The 23516-nt window shown below is 41.0% G+C and overlaps 1 long non-coding RNA gene across 1 annotated transcript in view; it reads right to left on the bottom strand.

Annotated features, from left to right (window-relative positions):
• Positions 1–23516, bottom strand: part of LOC132777336 (uncharacterized) — a 150057-nt gene that overhangs the window by 80054 nt on the left and 46487 nt on the right. Inside the window, exon 3 of the long non-coding RNA XR_009631663.2 lies at positions 10469–10666. This is a non-coding gene — a long non-coding RNA (uncharacterized lncRNA). The remainder of the gene's footprint in view (positions 1–10468; positions 10667–23516) is intronic.

The raw sequence follows: 23516 nt of genomic DNA on the forward strand, positions 1-23516 counted from the left end.
CACCTCTCTGTGCATCATCAGGCTCTCCAATACAAATCCATAGTCAACTATTGCTGGAAGTTGACTATACTGTAGAGTTGTACTGGAGGACCCAGAAATTTCCAGAGAATTGTTTTCTCATGTTAAAAATTTTAAATTTCGTGTTTCCTTACTTTTGTGTGTGTGTGTGTGGGGGGGTGGTTCTATCTTCAATTAAACTAATATGGAGAGTTGACTACATCCATCTATCCATCTTTCTCTCTGTCCATCTCTCTGACTGTAACACCACATAGTCTGAACCTAGAAGATAGGAGACCATCATCCATTTAAGAATGTTGACACTGAGTCCTCAAAACATCCACCTCGGATGCAGTTCACTGCAACAACCCATTCATTAGTTTCTCCTTCTCAAGTTGGCAGGCTACAAAATTCAGAATAGACCGCATTGATATATCCATAGCTTTGAAAGAATGAGCTAATTGCTATGTCCTCACACAGTACAGTACAATCTGCACAACCACCATCCTCAAGTCGTTTTGGAGACAAATCACTGTTATTTTAATTAAATACTTAAACTCTATTGCAACTCTCAGGTTTTTTTCCTTGTTCTTGTGCAATGCTTGCCCTGCCATCCACCTTCAGGGGTCACCTGTCTTAATGCAAATGTCGTCAGAAATGGAAAATTGTTTCTGTACTTAATAATTAAAATAATTTAATGTGACCAGATACCCATGATTATACTACGGTTGCAATAAGACCTACAATAACTGGCTATTTTTGTCCCACTGACATGATGAATATTCGGGAAGCCTATAATTTGTGAGGTTGAAAGGCTGCTATGCTTTGGATGTACTACAAAATCGTGGCAAGGAAATGGGATCCAAGGTACATCTAGTTCAACTTTATACCAGAGCAAGAACCTGCCTCTAAAACACCCATGAAACACCTCTGTTGAAAAACCTCCAGTGGACGACAACTCAATTCTTCTGAGAAAATCGATTCCTCTGTTAAAACTGCTTTTACTATCTGGAAGTTCTCCCTAATGTTCACTTGGAATCCTCTTTCTTGAAATTTGAATACATTGTTATCAAACTAGAAAATGCTTTTGTCATGGTTTTTGCTACCTGGATAACTTTCTGATGCCAATTTGCCAAATAAAGATGAAGAAAAAAAATGAATTCTTCCAGGTTTTTATTCTGATTTCGAAAATCTGTTTCCATAGAAGCATAGAGTTGGAAGGAACCCTAAAGACCATCTAAGTCCAGTGGTTCTCAACCTATGGGTCCCCAGATGTTTTGGTCTTCAACTCCCAGCTGGTAAACTGGCTAGGATTTCTGGGAGTTGTAGACCAAAACATCCACAGATTGAGAACCACTGATCTAGTCCAACTCCCTCCCAAAAGAATGACCATCAACATATATTTAAGGATCTCCAAAGGAGAATCCACTATTCATTGAGGCAATCTATTCCATTGTCAAGCTGGTCTCCCCTTCCAACAGTTCTCCCTAAAGTGGATTCTTTTCTTCCCATATGAATCCATTGTGTCTTGCTCTTTTTCTACATGGCATCCCTTCAGGTATCGAAAGGTGGCTATTCTATCACTTCTCCTATATCAAGAGATATAGGAGAAGTGATAGATTAGCCACCTTTCGATACCTCTAGGTCCTAAAATGCGATTCTATGGTTTACTTTCAGCAGAAGACAATCACGGAATCATGTTGGAAGACCTAGAAATTCCTGACCTTCTCAACCATTTCTCATAGGGATTGGCTTCCAGACCTTTGACCATTTTGGCTGCCCATCTCTGAACACCTTCCACCAGAAGCCCATATCCTTCTTGAATTGTAGTGTCCGGAAACTGATACAGTGTTATTCCAAGTGGGATATGGCCAAAGCAGCATAGAGTGGTATGATTACTTTCCTCGATCTAGATACTAAACTTCCATTGATGCAGCTTAGAATCATACTGGCTTATTTGGCCACCGCATTACACTGTTGACTCATGTTTAGCTTGTGATCTATTAATCCAACCAGATCCTTTTCACCTGCATTGCTGTCAGGTCCTGCACTGTGTCCTGCTTTTATAAATTTCCTCTTTTGAGGTTATTCTTATGCAACCCTATGCTTTTGTTGTGATTTTAAATATTTCCCTGTAAGCCACAACAAACCTTTAACTGAAGGGTCACATTGAAATCTGAACAAAACAAATTACTACCAGGGATCTTTCTCATCTCTCAGGAGGCTACACCCTTTCCGACTTAAAAATAAACACATACATAAGAATGCCCCAATCGGTGCATTGCTCATTAAAACTCCCATCTCGAAGCAAGCAGGAACAACATGACCTTGTTTGCTTGATGAGTTCTTATTCATTGTTCCAAGCGCTTCACTCCCTTGTGTGCGGTTAAAAAAATCCGCATTCTTTTCCCTTTTTACAACTTTAGGCCCAAGGCACCAAAAGTTAGGCTATCATTTCCCGCCTTGGCTAGCTGCCAGGATTGCATAACAAATGGGGATACCCATGACTTATTGGAGTATGCAATATGGGACTTCTGGGGTTGCAGTTCCCAGAATCCCCCGCCCACATAAACCAGCTATATAGTCCAAAAAAATTAACAAGGCTGTGCTACAAGTCATAGGTTGATAGGTTTCTAGTCTACTACAATTGCTATCATTAATCCTAACCAAGAACAAAGGGGAGATTGGAAAATTGGCCCCATTTATACATTTGGAGCTGTGGTCAAGCCAAAGGACTCACTATTGCCACTTTAACAGACTATGTTTCAATGGTTCTACTATGACTTCCTAAGCAATATTACATGAAAGCTCCAGAATCCAAATCCATTTCAGAGGTATGACTGACTGCAGTTATAAGGTTTCTGGACCTCAAGAAAAGCAGCTGTCTTTCTCCCTGCACATCAAACCTGTCCCGTTCCTGAGGTTGAAGTAGACACTGCAAACAAAGTGGGTGGTGCTTCTAATCTTATTATCTTCTCTAGTTCCGGATTCAAGGTGAAAGGCAATAATAACTGAAAACCTGAACTGGAGTGAATCCGACAAGGTTCTAGTTAGGATATGGAAATGTTATTTTAGAACTAGTCCCAGAATCCCTTAGCTGGCTTGTATACCAAAATATCTTCTAGGCTTCTAGATTGTAGTACAACGATCCATTTTGGCCAAGAGAGACAAACAATGCTGGCCAAGGAACGTCTTCATTCAATCAGGTTGAACCTGATTAATGGTGCATCTACACTGTAGAATGAATACAGTCTTGAACGGCTTTAACTGTTATGGCTCAATGCTACCTGGAATTTGTGGCTTTGTGAAGCTCCAGCACTCATTAACAGAGAAGGGTAAAGAACTTGGAAAACTACAACTGCCATGACTCCATAGCACTGAGTCACGGCAAAGCGGTGTCAAACTGTATTAATTCTACAGTGCACACGCATACTAAGTAATCTCTTTAAAAAACCTTTTGAGCTTCAATAGATTCTATTTTTTTTTGTCGTGTCAGGAGCGACTTGAGCAACTGCAAGTTGCTTCTGGTGTGAGATTTAAACAGAGGCTGGATGGCCATCTGTCAGGGGTGATTTGAATGCAATATTCCTGCTTCTTGGCAGAATGGGGTTGGACTGGATGGCTCATGAGGTCTCTTCCAACTCTTTGATTCTATGATTCTATGAATTGGCCGTCTGCAAGGACGTTGCCCAGGGGATGCCCGGATGTTTTGATGTTTTTACGATCCTTGTGGGAGGCTTCTCTCATGTCCCCACACAAGGAGCTGGAGCTGTTAGAGGGAGCTAATCCGCACTCTCCCCGGATTCAAACCTGTGACCTGTAGGTCTTCAGTCCTGCCAGCACAGGGGTTTAACCCACTGCGCCACCGGGAGCTCTATGCATGCATTCTGCTATGCATTCCATAAAATATATGGATGACTGGCTTTAGCTCACTAACGTCCTACCATATTTTGGTTCAGTTTATTATTTTAAAAAATGATATGGCAACTTTTAGGACAAATTTCAGATTTCAACAGTGGGGTTTCCGCTGAATTTAGATCTCCATACATTCCACGTGAGGATATAACACTGTAAATAAGACCCAGAATATTGACAAGCACATGTTCGGAGAAGAGTGACCAAGGTGGTCAAAAGCTTGGAAATCAAATCTGACGAGGAATGGTTGAAGGTTGGAGAAGAGAAGACGAAAAGGTGAGATGAGACACCTTTAAATATATACAAAGGAAGATCATGAAGATGGAGCGAACTTGTTTTCTGGAGCTGCACAGACTAAGAGCATCAACCAATGACTGCAGTCCTAGTCTTTGACATTTTCTTTACCGCCAGCCTCAGCAAGGATATTCTCTTTTGTAGTCTAATCAATTCCTCCAGACCTAAGCTCTTAACCTCACATGCCCAGCTTTACAAATGCATTGGTGGAGCTCATCTAAGTCATTGACTTTGTCTGCACTCAAGAAGGCAAAGACAAAGAAACATCTTGGAATATTTCCTTTTCTCCAGAAAAGAAGCAACTAAATATATTGACGAAGGCTTTCATGGCCGGAATCTCTGGGTTGTTGTAGGTTTTTTGGGCTGTATGGCCATGTTCCAGAAGCATTCTCTCCTGACATTTCATAGAATCATAGAATCAAAGAGTTGGAAGAGACCTCATGGGCCATCCAGTCCAACCCCCTGCCAAGAAGCAGGAATATTGCATTCAAATCACCCCTGACAAATGGCCATCCAGCCTTTGCTTAAAAGCTTCCAAAGAAGGAGCCTCCACCACACTCCGGGGCAGAGAGTTCCACTTTTGCTTGCATGTATGGCAGGCATCCTCAGAGGTTGTGAGGTCTGTTGGAAACTAGGAAAATTGGGTTTATCTATCTGTGGAAAGTCCAGGGTGGGAAAAAGAACTATTGTCTGTTGGAGTTAGGTATGAATGTCAATGCTAATCAAGGTGGCCAACTGAAACATTCACACCTAGCTCCAACAGACGAGAGTTCTTTCTCCCACCCTGGACTTTTCACAGATAGATAAACCCAATTTTCCAAGTTTCCAACAGATCTCACAACCTCTGAGGATGCCTGCCATAGATGCAAGTGAAGTATCAGGATGAATGCTTCTAGAACATGGCCATATAACCCGAAAAACCTACAACAACTCAGAAGCAACTAAAGCTTTTAACTAGGACTTTTTCCCCTGGTGTGTATATATCCATATAAATATCATTTTACAACTTGTAAATTTTTCAATATATTATTTATACCACCAAAACACCCATTAAAACTACCCCTTGCAGACATTTCTAGGTCCTAAAATGCAATTCTATGGTTGACTTCAAGCAGAAATCAACCACGGAATCATGTTGGCAGACCTAGAAATTCCAAGAGAGGTTTAAAAACGGCAATTTCTTTATTCACCATTTTTCACTTTTACAGGGGTTCCAAATCTGGAGGGTCGACGATGTGTAAATGTAAGTCTTTTTCTGCCTAAAATAGTAATTCTTGGCGTTCTTCCTCACAAGTTGCATCCACTGTCTTGTTGCTGGCCACATTCTTTTGACCACACTGTGATGTAGTTTGACCACATGCTTTCCAAGCTGGAGAGTGTACAGTGTTAATTTAGTCCTACATGTTTATAACCTACTTTCACAATGTGGAAAGCTTTTCTAAGCCACTGGGGATTCCTAGCACAACATTTGATGCCATATATTAGGCAAATGACACCCAATGAATTACAAACATAACCAGACCTATTGTTTTCTAGAATCCCAGTGAGGCAAAGTGAGACTTCGTTTTTCCCCTTGGAATTTCCAATACACTTCTGGGGGGAAAATAAACAACCTTCCATATGAAACCATAAGTTCATTTTAGGTTGAAATTCAGAGGCACCTCCAACATAAAGATGAACTTTTGTGGACCAGCAATCATTCTAACTTGGAACAAAATATGGAAGCATTACTTTTTTGTCTTACAACTTTTAGACTCATGCTGGTTGGGAGATGTAGTACTGGTTTGAATGTCTGGAACATAAAGTCCGAAACACTTACAGGAACAAAACTTGTAAATCATCATGTTGAACTAAATAAACAATTATGAGAAGATTTATAGAAGTAATAAAGGAAAAGAATCTATTTGTGGATATTCAATTTAAGCGAGAAGAAATCAAAATAAGTTTAACTCAACAGGATTGAACAGCTCAAGAAGGAAGAGCGGAAGTCAACAATTTTTAATTTCCCCCCCTTTCCTCTTTCCTTATAGTTTCCTACTTTTCTATCTTCTTGAAAATATTCCCCCACTTTCCTTGTAATCTTTATATATTTTCAATAAAATGTTTTTAAAAAAATCATCATGTTTATTTTTGTGTCAGGAGTAACTTGAGAAACTGCAAGTCACTTCTGGTGTGAGAGAACTGGCCGTCTGCAAGGATGTTGCCCAGAGGATGCCTGAATGTTTTCCCATCCTGTGGGAGGCTTCTATCATGCCCCCACATGAGAAGCTGGACCTGACAGATGGAAGCTCACCCACCTCCTGAATATGAACTGCCAATCTTTCGGTCAGCGGTCCTGCCGGCACAAGGGTTTAACCCATTGCGCCCCCGGGGGCTCCTTATCATCAGATTAGATGCAGGTCCAAATAAATACTAAGAAAATAATGGCCTAGATGTAAAGTTTTGGAAAGTTGCTTTTTTGGATTATAATGTTCAGAATCCTCTCAGCAGGATGCCTACGGGCCATGCTATCTGGAAGATGTAATCCAGGACAGTATTTATTATTTTATTTATTTGTTTACTACACTTTTATCCCACCCTTTTCAGCCCAAAGGCGACTCAGTAGATATTCCATCTCTAATTGCACATTTTACTGGAGGAAAGAGAGAAGATGGTCAACTTCCTAAATGTAAAAAGTCCTGTAGGCAGCTTGTAGCCTTATCGTTTTTGAACAATCACACCACACTTTTTAAAAATGTCCAAAGCACTTATCTTACATTATCTTACAACATTATCCCAGAAATTCTCATATAACAATCCTGTATGGTACGGCAGAGTGATTATCTCCACTACTTTTACTGGCGGCGACTGTTTTTGAGATCTATAATTTCAGTTTCCCCCTTCCACTATTATTCAATTTTTGTAAAAATTTTGGGTACATTCTAGTTGGGACTAACCAACAGGATTCTAGCCCCTATTTCCAAAAAATACATTTTTTTTTTAGTTTGGCAATGTTAAATAGGAACTTATAACAACAGAAGTAGGCTCTGCTGACCATTAAACTTTAAATAGTGGATGTTTTAGCTTTCTAATCTTGGAAGATAGACCTTTTGCTGATGGTAAAAGAGCATGCTGACTTTTTAGTTCAAGTACAGTATGACAAAAGTCTGAAAATGGATTTCAAGTTGTTAATTCAGGAGGTACATGAATCAATTCGAAACCGAAAGAACTGTGGCCCAAAGTGAGGCAATCTTAAAAATTCTGTGGCTGATGTGAAGCCGGAACTTGTGAGTACACGCTGTTAAGCCACCATGCACTCAACACTTCTCAAAAGCATCCCTAAACTTTCTCAGGCTCAGGATCTACAGCCTAATCACAGAATGCAGTCTGAACCACATATAATGCAGTTTTAACTGTACTGAACTGCATTATGAGTCTACACCTCCTTTAGAATGTGCATTCAAACTGCATTATACGGCAGTGCAGATCAAGCCTCTGCTAGCTGAAATAAGAGCAAAAAGCTTCCGCCGCTGGAGTCTTACAAACTAGAATGTACATTTTTATAAACACACCTAAGTGGCAGCACTTAAGAACAAGGATTTTTTCAAAAACCGACGAATAAATTCTATTAGCATCTCCAAACAAAATCCCACTGATATGGTACACACATTTCAAACTGCGGGGTTTTCTTTAGGAAAGATTTTCAAGCCTAAACAGTTTTTCACCAGGTAAACCCCTTTTCTTGGTTACAACTGAAGATATAGAATATCAGCAAACTAGAACACCAATGGTGCGCCTGCACTGTAGAATCAATGCAGTTTGATACCACTTTAATTGCCATGGAATCATGGGAGTTGTAGTTTCACAAGGTCTAGGGCCTTCTCTACCAAAGAGTGCAGGTGCTTCTCCAAACTACAACTGTCAGTATTCTTTAGCATTAAGTCATCGCAGTTAAATTGGGGTCTAACTACATTAATTCTACAGTGAAGATACACCTCGGAACTTCAACGTATCCAAAGCTGCTGGGGAAAACAGCTACAATGTACCAATTTTATCAGTTTAAAGACTGATAAGAGCATAGGGAGACAGAATGAGGGCCCTGTCCTGCAAATAAGAATAAGGAATGCCACAAATGCTACGTTCAGCAAAGGACAAGAGGGATCCTCTCACCTCTGCAGAAGTCTACCATATACCACGTAGCTGTGGACAAGTCTACACAGGGACCACCAAACGCACAACCCAAACATGAATCAAGGAACATGAAAGGCACTACGGACTACTTCAACCAGAGAAGTCAGCCATAGCAGAGCACTGGATGAACCAACCTGGACATAGCATATTATTTGAGAACACAGAAATGCTGGATCACTCTAACAACTTCCATGTCAGGCTACACATAGAAGCCATTGAAATACACAAGCATGTGGACAATTTCAACAGAAGGGAAGAAACCATGAAAATGAACAAAATCTGGCTACCAGTATTTAAAAAACCTCTAAAATTATAACAATAAACAAAGAACTAAACTCAAACACAAGGGAACTCCAGACAAGAAACAATCATGAACATCTAATCACCTCTTAACAAAAGATTCTCCCAGGCAGTAAGAAGCCACACCTAAAAACTGTCAGGCCATCAAATGCTAATCAAGGTGGCCAATTGAAACATTCACACCTAGCTCCAACAGTTCTTTTCCCCACCCTGGACTTTCCACGGATATATAAACCCAATTTTCCTAGTTTCCAACAGACCTCACAACCTCTGAGGATGCCTGCCACCAGGCCTGTAGCCAGGATTTTGATTGGGGGGGGGGGCTGAGTTTGATTCAGGTGGGGGGCTGAGTCTGAGTGAAAGAGGGTCTACCCTAGCAAACCTTTTGTATTGTTACCCCAATACCCCCATGCATATGGGATATATTGAGTATGGTGATCAGTAAGGCCTTCTTGTGGACCACCATGAGAATTTTGGGGAGGGGGGGCTGAAGCCCCTCAAGCCCCCCCCCCCCCCCCCCCCCCGGCTACATGCCTGCCTGCCACAGATGCAGGCGAAACGCATGCGAGAATGATTCTGGAACATGGCCACACAGCCTGAAAAACCTACAACAACCCAGTGATTCCAGCCATGAAAGCCTTCAACAATATAAAGAATAAGGAAATTTCCCAGACACCAACGTGGCAAAGCGCTGATGATGGAGGTCATGTGTTCTGCAAAGAAAAGGAAGAAAATCCAGCAACCCAGACCCGGAAATGGAATTTTCCACCTGCTTATTGGACAGGCTGCCCTCAATATGACAATGAGGTTTTTAAAACCCAAAACAGAAGTCGCTACAGAAAAAAGAAACATGGCTTATCGGGGGAAAAATAATTCCTGCAGTGCAGTAGTCATATGTCTTTTATTTTTTTAGAGTTAAGGCCAAGCCCAGATCAGATAATCATGAAGTGCATCAACAATACAGAATTAATAAAGTTTGGCATCACTTTAACTGCCTGGAATAATTGGAGTAGTTTTATAAGGTCTTTAGCTTTCTCTGCCAAAGAGTACTGTTGCCTCGCCAAACTATAACTCCCGTGATTCCACGGCATTAAGCCACTGAAGTTAAAGTGGAATGAAACTGCATTATTTCTACAGTGCATACGCACCCATGGATATCAACCACAATCAGATCCTTAAGCTCTCTATGAAACTACAACTAGAACACTTTTGTACCATTTGAACGGCCATACCTCTCCTGTGTAATTGGGGGATTAGCAGCTTCATGGGCTATTTAGAATTCTCTACCAGACAGCCCTCTTGTGCCTCACCAAACTACAAATCCCAGGGAATGAAACCATGGAAATTAAAGCAGGATCCAAGTGGAGACTTTGGGTGCATCTAAACTGCAGAATTAATGCAGCTTGACACAAATCTATCTTCTGTGGCTCGACTCCATGGCAGCCTGAGAGTTTAGTTTGGTGAGGCACTACCACTTTTCAGCAGAGAATACTACAGACCTTGCAAAACTACAACTTACAGGATTCCAAAGCACTGAGCTATGACAGTTCAAGCCACGTCAAGCTGCATTAAACCTATAATGTAAATGCACACCTAAAGTTTAGGATAGGGAAAAGAGAGAGAAGACGCACAGAAAAAACTATTTAAACTAATTGCCTTAGTTCTTGAAGACATAACACATGTCTCTATGAGATACATCCACTATTGCTGTTAGATAGTTTCAAATTTCATACATACTGGTTCTCTCCTATCCACCTGGAATCTTTTAGAAATGTCGTATTGTTTCACTTACTTCCAGATGTCGTCATCCAGGTCTTTAAGGTGCATTCCAAGCAGCCGTCCCAAAGTCCTGCCTTCATATAGTTTCATCGGATGCACTTGGTGGTGAGAGTAATTACGATGGAGCAAACGAAGAGTGCATAATCCAAATGACAGATCAGGTTCGAGGTAGCGGCTTCGCCACACCCAGGATTTCATTTGCATGTTCTCTCTAGAATGAAAGCAAAGTTCAGGTTGCAATCAGGATGGGGGAAAAAAAATACAAAAACCACAATGCCGGTCAGACACATCTTCTTGTTCCCTTTCACAGAGGGAGAAAAAGAGAGAAAGAGGTCTTTGAAAAGGGAACCAGGAATTGAGCAACCTGGGAAAAGAAATTTATATACTCTTTGACACTTCAAAAATGTGTGTGGTTTTTTTTTGTTTTGTTTTGTTTTGGAAGGACTCATTCATGCTTGGCCGGCACAATCTGAATTGCAAGAGCAGGAAGTTTCAACTCCAGTCGGTGTCTTTCTTGTGAACTGAGTGTTTTCTCCGAATCAAAGAGGCACCGAGTCACTGCCTTGAGTAGGTTTATGCCAGAGAAAAGCAGTACCAGGATATGAACCCTCCCTTTAAAAGACAGCCAAGACAAGGAACTCAAAACAAGAAGTCATTCGGCCTTTTCTTGTGTGTGTGTTTTAAAGGCGCCGTGTCAATAATGCTTGGAAAAATCCCAAGAAGTTGGGAAAGATACACAAAGGGTGCAGTGATGCCAAACTGCATACATTCTACAGTGCAGATGCACCCTGAGAGGTTTGCTGTTGCTACTATTTGTATTTGCTGCTTCCTTTGCAATTCCATTGGCAGCATTATTTATGTTGGAAAGTTGAAAAATTGTTGAAAAATCAAGGCTTAAGCAATGTGGTAATGAGAAAAATCATGTCCTTAAGATTTTTCATTTTTATAGAAGCAAACTTTCTAGACCTCATGACTGAAAAACACATTAGATAATTGCATGTTCAATGTATTGTTGAAGGCTTTCATGGCCTAATTTGCAACAGACCTCACAACCTCTGAGGATGTCTGCCACAGATGCAGGGGAAACATCCGGAGAGAATGCTTCTGGAACATGGCCATACAACCCAAAAAACTCACAACAACCCAGTGATTCGGGCCATGAAACCTTTGACAATGCACTGAACATCCCTATGTCGAGAAACTGTTCCAAGACACACAGAAATTGGGAAACAACCTCTGAGGATGCCTGCCATAGATCCAGGTGAAACGTCAGGAGAGAATGCATCTGGAACATGGCCATACAGCCCGAAAAACTCACAATAACCCAGTGATTTGGGCCATGAAACCTTTGACAATGCAATGAATATCCCTACAGGGGGGGAAATGTTCCAAGACACACAGAAATTGGAAAACAATATCTGAGGATGCCTGCCATAGATGCAGGTGAAATGTCAGGAGAGAATGCTTCTAGAACACGGCTATATAGACTAAAAAACTCACAGCCCAGAAGCCTTCGACAATAAATTGAACATCCCTACGAGGAGAAACTGTTCCAAGACACACGGAAACTGGAAAACAACCTCTGAGGATGCCTGCCATAAATCTAGGTGAAATGTCAGGAGAGAATGCTTCTGGACCATGGCCATACAGCCTGGAAAACTCACAACAACCTAGTAACTGAATGTTGTTGTTGCTGTGTGTCTTGAAGCCATTTCTAATTTATGGTAACCCAAAGCTAAACCTGTTACAGAGTTTTCTTAGCAAGATTTGTTGCCATTGCTTTCTTCTGAGGTGGAGAGAGTATGACTTGTCTTAAGATCATGCAATGGGTTTCAGTGTTTGAGTGAGAATTAGAACTCAAATAGTCTCAAACGTCAGCCTGACTTTCCCAAACCTAGTTATATAGATAGATAATGCATTTTATGTTCCGAAATAACAAAGTGACTTTCAACCAATCAAGAGTGCAAACAGAGCATTTCTCAAAACACTTCCCCAAGAAATTCTGCAGGGAAAAATACAATTCCAATGACTTAAAACATCCAGAAATTGTATGTCTCTCGTGCATTGTGTGTTAATTGGAATTAAAGTGTTAATGTACACAATCAAACATCACTGGTGTGCTTTCCCAACCTTCCAATAACAGACTCATTGGCTATTTCTGTATAACAGGTAAGATCTAATTCCTCTAAAATGAGAGGACCACCTTTGGGATGCTCAGAATTACTCGTGGACCATCCAGGGGTTAGCAAAATCCATTATTCAATTATACGTGTGTAAGAAACTCATTTATCCAAATTGTTTAAATGAATAGGTTTTGTTTCAATGAACAACTTCCTTTGTTCTCTCATTAGAAGAAGAAATCAGCTGTGTCTAACTGGGCCGATCGTAACTCTTGAATTATTTTATACGCCACCGACATTGACCTGCTTATGCATCCATTCTCCTAGAAATAATACAGTCTGTGTAAATTCTGTCTCAATTTCTGTAAAATTTCCTACATTTGTTGGCTTTCAGAGAGGGCTTCCCTTGCCTTCACAAGTCCACAAAAAAAAGTCAAACAAAAGTAGAAGTGACTTATAGAATTTGGTTTAACATCACTTTGACTCCTGCAGATCAATGTTATGGGAACCTGGGATTTATAGTTTCCTGAGGCACCAACCCTCTTTCTCAGAGAAGGATGAAAATCTCGTAAAATGACCACTCTCATGATGCTATACCACTCTCATGATGCTATACCAAGCGGTATTGAACAGCATTAACTCTACAGTGGAGATGCACCCCAGATAATTATCCATAGGACTACCTTCTCTTGTATAATTCACACTGTATGCAAATAGCAGAAGCTGGCTTGAAAATTAAATTAACATAAGGCGTTAAGCCTTGGCAGATAGGAAGTCATTTTTTCCCCCGTAGACCCATCCCAAATTCTTTCGCTGCAATTTGCGGATTATAAGGATGAGATGCTAATACGTGGTTTCAAGGCGCAGCCAAACTCTTTGCTCTCCCTCCCAAGGGCCTTGTTTTGCATTTCCAAGCCTATGAACAACACCATAATCTCCTTTTGGAGCTATTTTGGTTGGACCCATTGACATGCATCTCCACCCCTTCTCTTGCAAAAGTCCTGGCACTAGACAGTCTTCCATAAAACAGCCTTCACAATAGTGTGGGGATATGGTTGCATCTACACTGCAGAACAAATTCAATCTGACACTAGTTTAACTGCCATGGCTCAATGGAATCGAGGAAGTTGTAGTTTGCACTCTTTGGCAGAGAAGGCTAATGGCCTTGGAGAAATTACAAATCCTAAGGTTCCATAGCACTGAACCATGGTTTGGTTTCAGGACGCCCCTGGAAACTAAAGTCCCATTATATACAATGGCATTGCAAAATGGCATTCCTTTGATAAAATGAAAAAAAAATTAAGGTTAATTTTTGGGATTCTTACTGAGAAGAGAGGGAAATATTTTCGAATCCATAGATAGTTGAAACTGTGGATCTGCTTCATTAGTCTACATAACTACTAAACCCTTATTGTAACTTTAGTATTTATTACAATTCAGGTTCATTACTACGCATTATAGCTCCAGCGTTGACATCTCTGGCCCATCCTCTGTTCGGATATTTGCCTGCAAGTCAATCAAGAAATAGCTTACTAAGATCTACAGAGATACTCGCAGAACACCTCAGCAAGCGAGAGTCCAAAAGTGGCAGACTAAAACCCAACACCTCAATTAGTGGCCAATACCAGATGGAAAACTCCCTCCTGGACGCACAGAAGAGTGGGCAACTTGAAAGGCACTGAACAGACTGTGCTCTGGCTCCACGAAATGCAGAGCTAACCATAAGAAATGGGGCTACATAGTGGAGTCCATAACACGCGAATGCGGAGAAGAGCAAATCAAAGACCACTTACTACAGCCTTGCCACATTCCAAATAGAGGACCTTCTCACAGCGACACCACAGGCACTCAAAGCAGCCATCTTCTGGGCAAAAGAAATTTAGTACAATGCAAGCTTTTAACCTTGTTTGTGATTTTTCTATACATTATAACTATTCTCAATTTGCTTTTGACACAATAAATAAAAATAGCTCATTTATACCAAATCTACCTATCTTTAAAAAGTAACATCAGTTACAAGCGGAGTAAAGTACAGTATTCCCGCTATTCCAAGATGCACTTTTCTCCCATATAAACATATCTAAAAATGGAGCACAATTTAGAATCGCAGTCCCTTTTTTATATACATAAAACCTTTTCTTTCTATTGGTACTGAAATGAGAGCACATTTTATCATCGATGGTGTCTTATTTATTTATTTTTTATTTATTTATTTACCTTACTTCTATACCGCTGTTCTCAGCCCGAAGGCGACTCACAGCGGTTCACAACAAATATGAACAGCAAAAATTCAGTGCTTCAGTATAAAAACAGTTACCAACCTAACACATTACACAATTAATAAACAGTTACTACAATACCCATTCACTGTCGTCTTTCCTGTTCCCTAATTTCTCTCTCCAAAATGGAATATAATCAGTCAGCCCTCCATGTTTGCTGGGTTTGGGACACAGGAAAGTAGAAAAACTATGATTTTTTAAAAAAACAATGCTTTTTAACCCTTTTAATCATGCTCCAGCATGACTTTATGGCAATGGTTCCCAACTTTTCTTGATCAGGGATCACTTGATCAGAGACGACTCTCCAACATTAATACCAAAAGGGTTATGAATCGGTTTTTGGTCAACTTTCGATTCGGTTTGGTTATTTGGGATGCTGATTCAGAAAATTGCATTGGATAGACCACATCAGCTCTAGTTTCCGATACAGACCATATGCCATCCAGTAGTCGCTATCTCCTCACCCACAGAAAACCATATTTAATCATCTAGAGCTGATATGGTAGTAGTAATCTTTTGTGGGTAGCCAGTCTCTGTCCTTCCAACATCCCTGTTGCCTTGGCACTCTAAAAGGGTTTTAAGAGACCAGTCGCTCTCGTTGTCATGTGGTTTCGAGACAATGGTGCAGTAATGGTGAGGCTGTGGACCATATTTTCGTTCTTGTGGACCGCTGGTGGTCCACGGATCACAAGTTGGGAACCACTGCTTTATGGTCAGCCTCAACTTGAAGTTGACCATAGGATCACACTAAAAGACCAAGAGATTCCTAGAGAGAACACTTTAATCAATTTCGCAAAAGTCCAAACCACAAATGAGAGGGCCGAGTATGTATCGATGAGCCTCTTTTGGGTGACTAACGAAGCCTGAACCTTTTCAACCAAATTTTGAAGAGGGCATATCGAGTGAGTCATATGAAAAAGAAAAGGACCTGCAAACACTGTAGTCTCAGTTCCAAGGTGTAGAATCCAGCTTTCCTTGGCAGACGTTTTATACTTCTGAACAGAACATTAATATTTTTAGCACAAGGTACAAACCTCTCGGCAAATAGACTTGGGAACACATGGCAGCTACTAGAACAGATTATTTTGCAAACAGGCTTTTTTGACAGCTGAGCTCCTCCAAATCTCCTTTCTGAGAACAAATGAGTCACAACTACAATTTGAAATGAAAGTGCCTCCTCCAAGTGCTGCTGGTTAAAATAAATTTGCTTTTTAAAAATGTATTTATCTTTAACACCCACATACGTCTTTGTGTGTGTAAAAGTTAAGGCACAGTCCAACAAAGACTTTGATGATAGTCTTGCTACTTGAAGTTCAGGGCATAGCAATAATGCAAACGGTTTCACTACAGCCGAAGGTGAGTCACTAACGTCTATCTGAAATTCCCAAATCGTGTTTGGAGGACAGGGTTGGACTGAAAATAGATTAAAGCCCTAAAGCAGTGGTTCTCAACCTGTGGGTCCCCAGGTGTTTTGGCCTACAACTCCCAGAATTCCCAGCCAGTTTTCCCAGCCAGAATTCCCAGCCAGTTTACCAGCTGTTAGGATTTCTGGGAGTTGAAGGCCAAAACCTGGGGACCCTAGGTTGAAAACCACTGCCCTAAAGGCTACAATTGGAAGGTTGGATGATAATTCAGAGACTGCTCTAAAGTCAAGAACATGAAGCAATTGATTCAAATTGCATTTGACTATGAGGAAGAACTTCCTGATGGCAAGAACTATTCAGCAGTGGTGGAGTCTCCTTCACTGGAAGTTTTTAAGCAAAGTCTCTATGGCCATCTATCAGGAGTGCTTTGAATATGTGCTTCTTCATGGCAGAATAAGGTTGAACTGGATGGCCCTTGTGGTCTCTTCCAAGTCTAAAATTCTATGATTCTATCTAATGCAGTGGTTCTCAACCTTTGGACCTCCAGATGTTTTGGACTTCAGCTCCCACAGTTCTTAACAGCTGGTAAGCAGGTTGGAATTTCTGGGAGTTGAAGTCCAAAACACCTGGAGGCCCAAAGGTTGGGAACCACTGATCTAATGGAATTAGTGGTGGCATCAAAGAAAAATTCTACCTTCCCTTTCAATAAGGTATGTGCTCACCATCTGGAGCTCCATGCAGTCATGCTGGTCACATGATCTTGGAGGTGTCTACAGACAATGCCGGCTCTTCAGCTTAGACATGGAGATGAGTACCCCAGAGTCTGACACGACTAGACTTAATGTCAAGGGGAAATCTTTACCTTTACCTTTATGCTCACCATGCACTTTATTTACAAATAGATTCATGTTTTGGGGAGATATAGAGGACCTTTTTACTTGTCAAAAAAGCACTTTACTGGTCTTTTAAAAAGAAGCAGTATTTCTTCAATGACATTCTTAGCACAATGGCAAATTTAGAGGAAGGACTTGGCAGGAAGCAAAGCCAGATGGAAAGGTACATGTGGTCAAGAGATTTCCCACCACTACTTTAGATCATGGGTGAGCAACTGTGTTGGGGTCAGGGGGCAATTTTCCTCTCCATACCACTCATTGAGTCATTATCCACCTGCAAGTAAGCGGAAATATTTCAATTCTTCTCTGAAGTTCTGTTCAATATGGCAAAATATATCACTGTTAGTGCTGACAGGATGAAACATGGGAAGGACTTGAATGACTATTTTTAACACAGAATCCTTCTGGTTGCTTCTGGAGTGAGAGAATCAGCCATCTACGAAGACGTTGCCCAGGGGACGCCCGGATGTCTTGTTTTGGACTCTCGCTTGCTGGAACTCCCCAGCAAGCGAGAGTCCAAAAGTGGCAGGCTCAAACCCAGAACCTCAACCAATGGCTGATGCCAAATGAGAGACTCCCCCCTGGGCATACAGAAGACTGGGCCACTTGGAGGGCGCTGAACAGACTGCGCTCTGGCACCACGAGATGCAGAGCCAATCTTAAGAAATGGGGCTACAAAGTGGAATCCACAACATGCGAGTGTGGAGAAGAGCCAACCACTGACCACCTGCTACAATGCAACCTGAGCCCTGCTACATGCACAATGGAGGACCTTCTTGCGGCAACACCAGAGGCACTCCAAGTGGCCAGACACTGGTCAAAGGACAATTAATCAACTACCAAGCTTGCAAATTCTGTGTTTTGTCTGTCTGTTTGTTTGTTTTGTTTTGTTAGAAATTTAATAAAATTGTCTGGTTGCCCCTGATACGATAACTAAATAACTAAATAAACAAACACAGAATCCTCTTCCAATAGAAGTTATTAATTTCAATACGGTTCCACAGTAAGTCAAGGATGATAGAACCTATTTGGTCCTGCAGGAAGACATAATCCAAGCTCTCCTGACATTCAGCCTCTGCTTAAAAACTTCCAGAGAAGGAGATTCCACCACATTCCAAGACATATTCAAGCAGCTTTAGCATTTATAAGTTCTTCCTAAAGTTTAGGTGGAATCTCTTTTCTTGCGATTTGAGTGCATTACTCTTCTGTGTCCTTCTCTCCAGAGCAGCAGATCACAAAGTTGCCCCACTCCTCAAGGTGGCATCCTTTGAAATATTTAAACGTGGCCATCATGTCCCCTTCTCTCAGTAAACATTCCCAGTTCCTTAAGCTGATCCTCATAAGGATTCATCATTTCCAGATCTTCCAGCTTGACCATCTCCTTCTTGATGCCTAGAACAGTACAATGTAGAGGGAGTTCCCGAGTTACAAACACCTGACTTACAAACAATTCATAGTTAAGAATGAGGGTGACACAATAGAAAGTGAGAGAAATCATTCGCTCCTGAAAGAGTTATCATAGAGAAAAAGGTATCCCAACTGAAGCTTTATCACCAATCCTTTTTTCACAGAGACAGAAAGTGAGGTGAAATCTTCTGAACATACAGCAACATATAGGAAACGGGATCTTTCAAGAACCCAAAACACTGTAAATAACTCAAAATAAGTTTTATTTATCACAAAGTCATTTCTTTAAAGCAATGAGCTGGAAAACTTCAGAGGGGTGAAGGAAAACATATGTTACAGTCTCAATTAGTCCTGGGTCCAAGGGGTTTGAAGCTGAGAAGCCTCACCAAGTTTCCTCCTTCCTCAATGGCTGTGAATGCCAGAGCAAACCACAACCCCAGTTCAGATGGCCTATGTTTTGAACACTGAGGATCTTCCTTTGGTACCAAAAGAACCGGTTTGAAGGTGTTTGGGTCTCCTCAATGTTGTCCAGGACGATCTGGACATAAAGCATGAGTCCCAAGGATAAAAAACCTCAGAGTTGATGCTAAGAGGTAACTTAAATCAGGGTCTTTCAGAGTCAAGTCTCTTACTCACGTCCATGTGGTATGAACTCTGATGGCAGAATGAGAAAGAAAAGGGAAGCACTCCCCTCCTGCAGGAAGAGGTGGAGCCAAACAGTACTGACTGACAGCTATAAGTAACCAATCCATACAACTATACATAAGCAGGGTAAAAGGGGCAGGATTAAGCATGATACAACAGTTTAAATCTTACAACTAACAGTTCTATACATAGGTGGCGCCACTCGTGCCGTCACATTGCATACACACACACACACACACACACACACATTATGTCTGGAGTTACACTTAAAAATGTACCTGTTCCAACTTATATAAAAAATCTATTTAAGAACATACCTACAGAACTTCTCTTGTTCCTAACTTGAGAACTGACTGTATATCTCAGGTGTGGTCCAACCAAAGCAGAATAGAGCTGTAGTATTACTTCCCTCGATCAATGAACACTTCATGAAGCTCAGGTTCCTCCCTAATAGAACAAAGAACTATCCAATGAAGGAAAATCTAGGACAAGAGAAAATTGAGAATGTCTTCCTACAGACCACAGTTCAACAATTGAATTTTCCACCATGCTGGGTATTGATGGGAGCTAGCTTAGATGGCTCTAAGGGAAGATTAGACAATTTTGTGAAGGAGGCAGGGATCAATGGGTACTAATCATGATGTCTATATATTATCTCCAGTATCAGAGGATTCTGGATAGGGGTTGCTAGGGAAACACAAGCAGCAGGATGGTATTGTGTTCGCATCCCATTTGCAGGAATACTGTTGGAAATCGGATCCTAGACTAGGCAATCCAAATCAAAAGACAAAATTCGCTTATGTTGTACACATACTTTGTTCACACACGTCAAAAGTAATTTTATACACAATGTTGTTAATAATTTTATGTCTATTAAGCCATCAGAAACCAAAGCTGTCACAAGTCCAGCCACCTATGTGGACAATTTTGGAGGGCTACATAAATTCCTTCACTATCCATCAGAAACAACAGCTTCAGCATCCCATATTCAGAATTTTTAATATGGGATGCTGAAGCTGTTGTTTCTGATTTTTTTTTAATGTGTGGTTGCAAAAAAAAAGGAAGCCAAAAGGAAAGAAAAATCAGCTCATTCAAAATATGGTATGGGAAGAAAGTTCTCTGGTTACCACGAACTGCCCCAAAGGATGCAGCACTCTACACTGCAGAATCAATGCAGTTTGATACCACTTTAATTGCCATAGCTGAATGCTATGGAATCATGGGAGCTGCAGTATGGTGACAAAGAAGGTTAAAGATCTCTTAAAACTACAGCTCCCATGATTGCATCGCATTAGACCATGGTAGTTAACATGATGTCAAACTGAATTAGTTCTGTAGTGTAGATGCACCCCAGGATTCATGGAGGTTTCGCATTTGTATGGCTACTGTAACGTTGGAGCCGACTCAATGGCAAATAATAACAACAAATTGGTGCTTCAGCCTCTAAAGAGTTTGCAGCAATCTGCTGCTTTCTTTGGAAATGCTAGTGGAATCCTTAAGTATGCTTTTCAGCACAGCGAAAGGCAAAATCATAGAAGGAATTTCAATTAGGTTGCGCCGTCCTGGATGCTGCGTAAGGCTTCAACGCCACGTCTGGAACAGAATCCAGGAGCATCATTGAAAACAAAACACACAAATACTTCTTTGCACACTCATGTACACACATAAACTGAAATCCCAATGATCGCCTTCCTCACGAAGCTGATGAAGGAGGCGGAAACACGACGCTGCGCATTACAACGCCACCAAGGGCTCCGTTGCCATAGGAACTGGCTCTCTGCAAGTAGCGCAAAGTACTCGACAGCTAAACTATCCGTACGTTCCGATACTCATGCGTTTTTGAAGAAGCAAGGATTTACAAACCTACAAATATGCTCTCCTGTTTAAACATACATGCGCACACAAACACACCCTTGAAGATGTGAGAATGCATGGATAAGGGTGCAACTACACTGTTGAATTAATGCAGTTTGGCCCCACATGAACCGCCATGGCTCAGGGCTATGGAATCCTGGGGTTTGACTTAAACCAGTGACGGGCAACCTTTTGAGCTTGGTGTGTCAAAATTTGCCAAAAACCTGAGCATAACTTGGGTGGAGTGTCACTTTGAGAAAAAAAAAAACATAATTTTGCAATATTTATAGTTTAAATAAGAAAAATGTATAATCCATGCTGAGTTATGGAGTGAACAATGCTCAAACGTGCAGATGTTAAATTTGTAGAGCCTTTTACAAATTTAAGGATGGAATTAGATTGGCTCTTATAATGTGTATTTCTCTGTATGTGGCCGCATAAGTCTGCGTGTCATCAAAAATAGCCATGCGTGTCAGTGCTGACACGAGTGTCATAGGTTCACCATCACGAACTTAAACTATGAAGTTCATGGGGTTGCCATAAATTGAGAAGTGACTTGAAGCTACACAAATATACAAAATGAGTTATTTATATCTGTTCTGACTTGCAGTATATCTACACTGTTGAATTAATGCAGTTTTGACCCCACTATAAGGGCACTTTAAGTTCGTATGGAATCATGTGGGTTGGTAGTTTGGTAAGGTACCAGCACTCTTCGGCATAGGTTAAAGACCTCGCAAAACTACAACTTCCATGATTCCATAGTATTGTAATTAAAAGCAAATTAAGACAAAAACTTAATAAACACTGTTTTAGTTCAGTTTAAATGATTTCATTTTTGTCGAAGGCTTTCATGGCTGGAATCACTCAGTTCTTGTGGGTTTTTTCAGGCTATATGGCCATGTTCTAGAGGCATTTCTCCTGACGTTTCGCCTGCATCTATGGCAAGCATCCTCAGAGGTGAGACCTCACCTCTGAGGATGCTTGCCATAGATGCAGGCAAAACGTCAGGAGAAATGCCTCTAGAACATGGCCATATAGCCCGAAAAAACCCACAAGAACTGAGATTTCATTTTTATTTAATGTTTTGCTAGTTGCTTAGGATTCACTGAATTAAGAGTCTCCTGTATAAATGTTTACAGCACAAGGAAATAGTGGACAGCATTTTTGGAGATTCTGAAATACATCCCAGTTGTATGTGCCCATCCTGGCTCACAAAATCAAAGTATGGATGCATTTTTTTTTGCATCAGGCATAAGAAAAACATGGTATTTTACAGCTTTGGTGGTAACATCTCTCTTATTCTTATTTTTCATAGGAAAAATTACAAATCAGTGTTGGAATTCATACCATATTGGAACAATCACTGCTGAAAGCGTTGCGAAATATTTTCTCTCCGTTGCACCTTCAGCTTCACAATAAAATTTCAAGACGGCTATGTTCCTCCTCCAATTAAAAATGCTAATATGCCCGGTTAATTGTTCTGACTGCCGTTATCTGTCAGCAAGCAAGGCCAACCTGTGGGAGGAATTCCTTGCCTCTTGAAGGGAAAAGAGAGTTGCAGCTTGTACCCAGAGCAGATAAAGGGCGGATTTGCAAACGTAAGAATTCAAAATGTGCAACTGAAAGCAGACTGCACCTGCCAGCAGAAGACTGCTGCTCCTAAAGTGGCACAGAGAGAAGTTTTTTTCAGCTTGTGTTACAAAGAAATCCAAATGTTCCTTAGAGAAAAGCAACAGTTGGCAAATCTTGAAAGAAAGCTTGCCCACATTCAACCAGGGTTCTTCTTTGAACTACAAAGACAACATGGGCTGCATCTACACTGTAGAACAGCATTTCTCACCCTGAGGGTTGGGATCCCTGAGGGGGGGGGGGTTGCGAGGGGGTATCAGAGGGGTCACCAAAGACCATCAAAAAGCACAGTATTTTCTGTTGGTCATGGGGGTTCTGTGTAGGACGTTTGGTCCAATTCTATCATTGGGGTTCAGAATGCTCTTTGATTGTAGGTGAACTATACATCCCAGCAACTATAACTCCCTGGGGTTCAGAATGCTCTTTGATTGTAGGTGAACTATACATCCCAGCAACTATAACTCCCTAATGTCAAGGTCTATTTTCCCCAAACACCACCAGTGGTCACATTTTGGCATATTGAGTATCTGTGCCAAGTTGGCTCAGATCCATCATTGTTTGAGTCCACAGTGCTTTCTGGATGTAGGTAAACTATAACTCAAAACTCATGGTCAATGCCCACCAAATCCTTCCAGTATTTTCTGTCAGTCATGTGAGTTCTGTCTGCCAAATTTGGCTCAATTCCATTGTTGGCGGAGTTTAGAATGCTCTTTGATTGTAGGTGAACTATAAATCCCAGTAACTACAACTCCCAAATGACAAAATCAATCCTCTCCAACCTCACCAGTATTAAAATTTGGGCGTATTGGGTATTTGTGCCAAGTTTGGTACAGTGAATGAAAATACATCCTGCATATCAGATATTTA

Source organism: Anolis sagrei, chromosome 5 (assembly GCF_037176765.1).
Source record: "Anolis sagrei isolate rAnoSag1 chromosome 5, rAnoSag1.mat, whole genome shotgun sequence".
NCBI lineage: Eukaryota > Metazoa > Chordata > Lepidosauria > Squamata > Dactyloidae > Anolis > Anolis sagrei.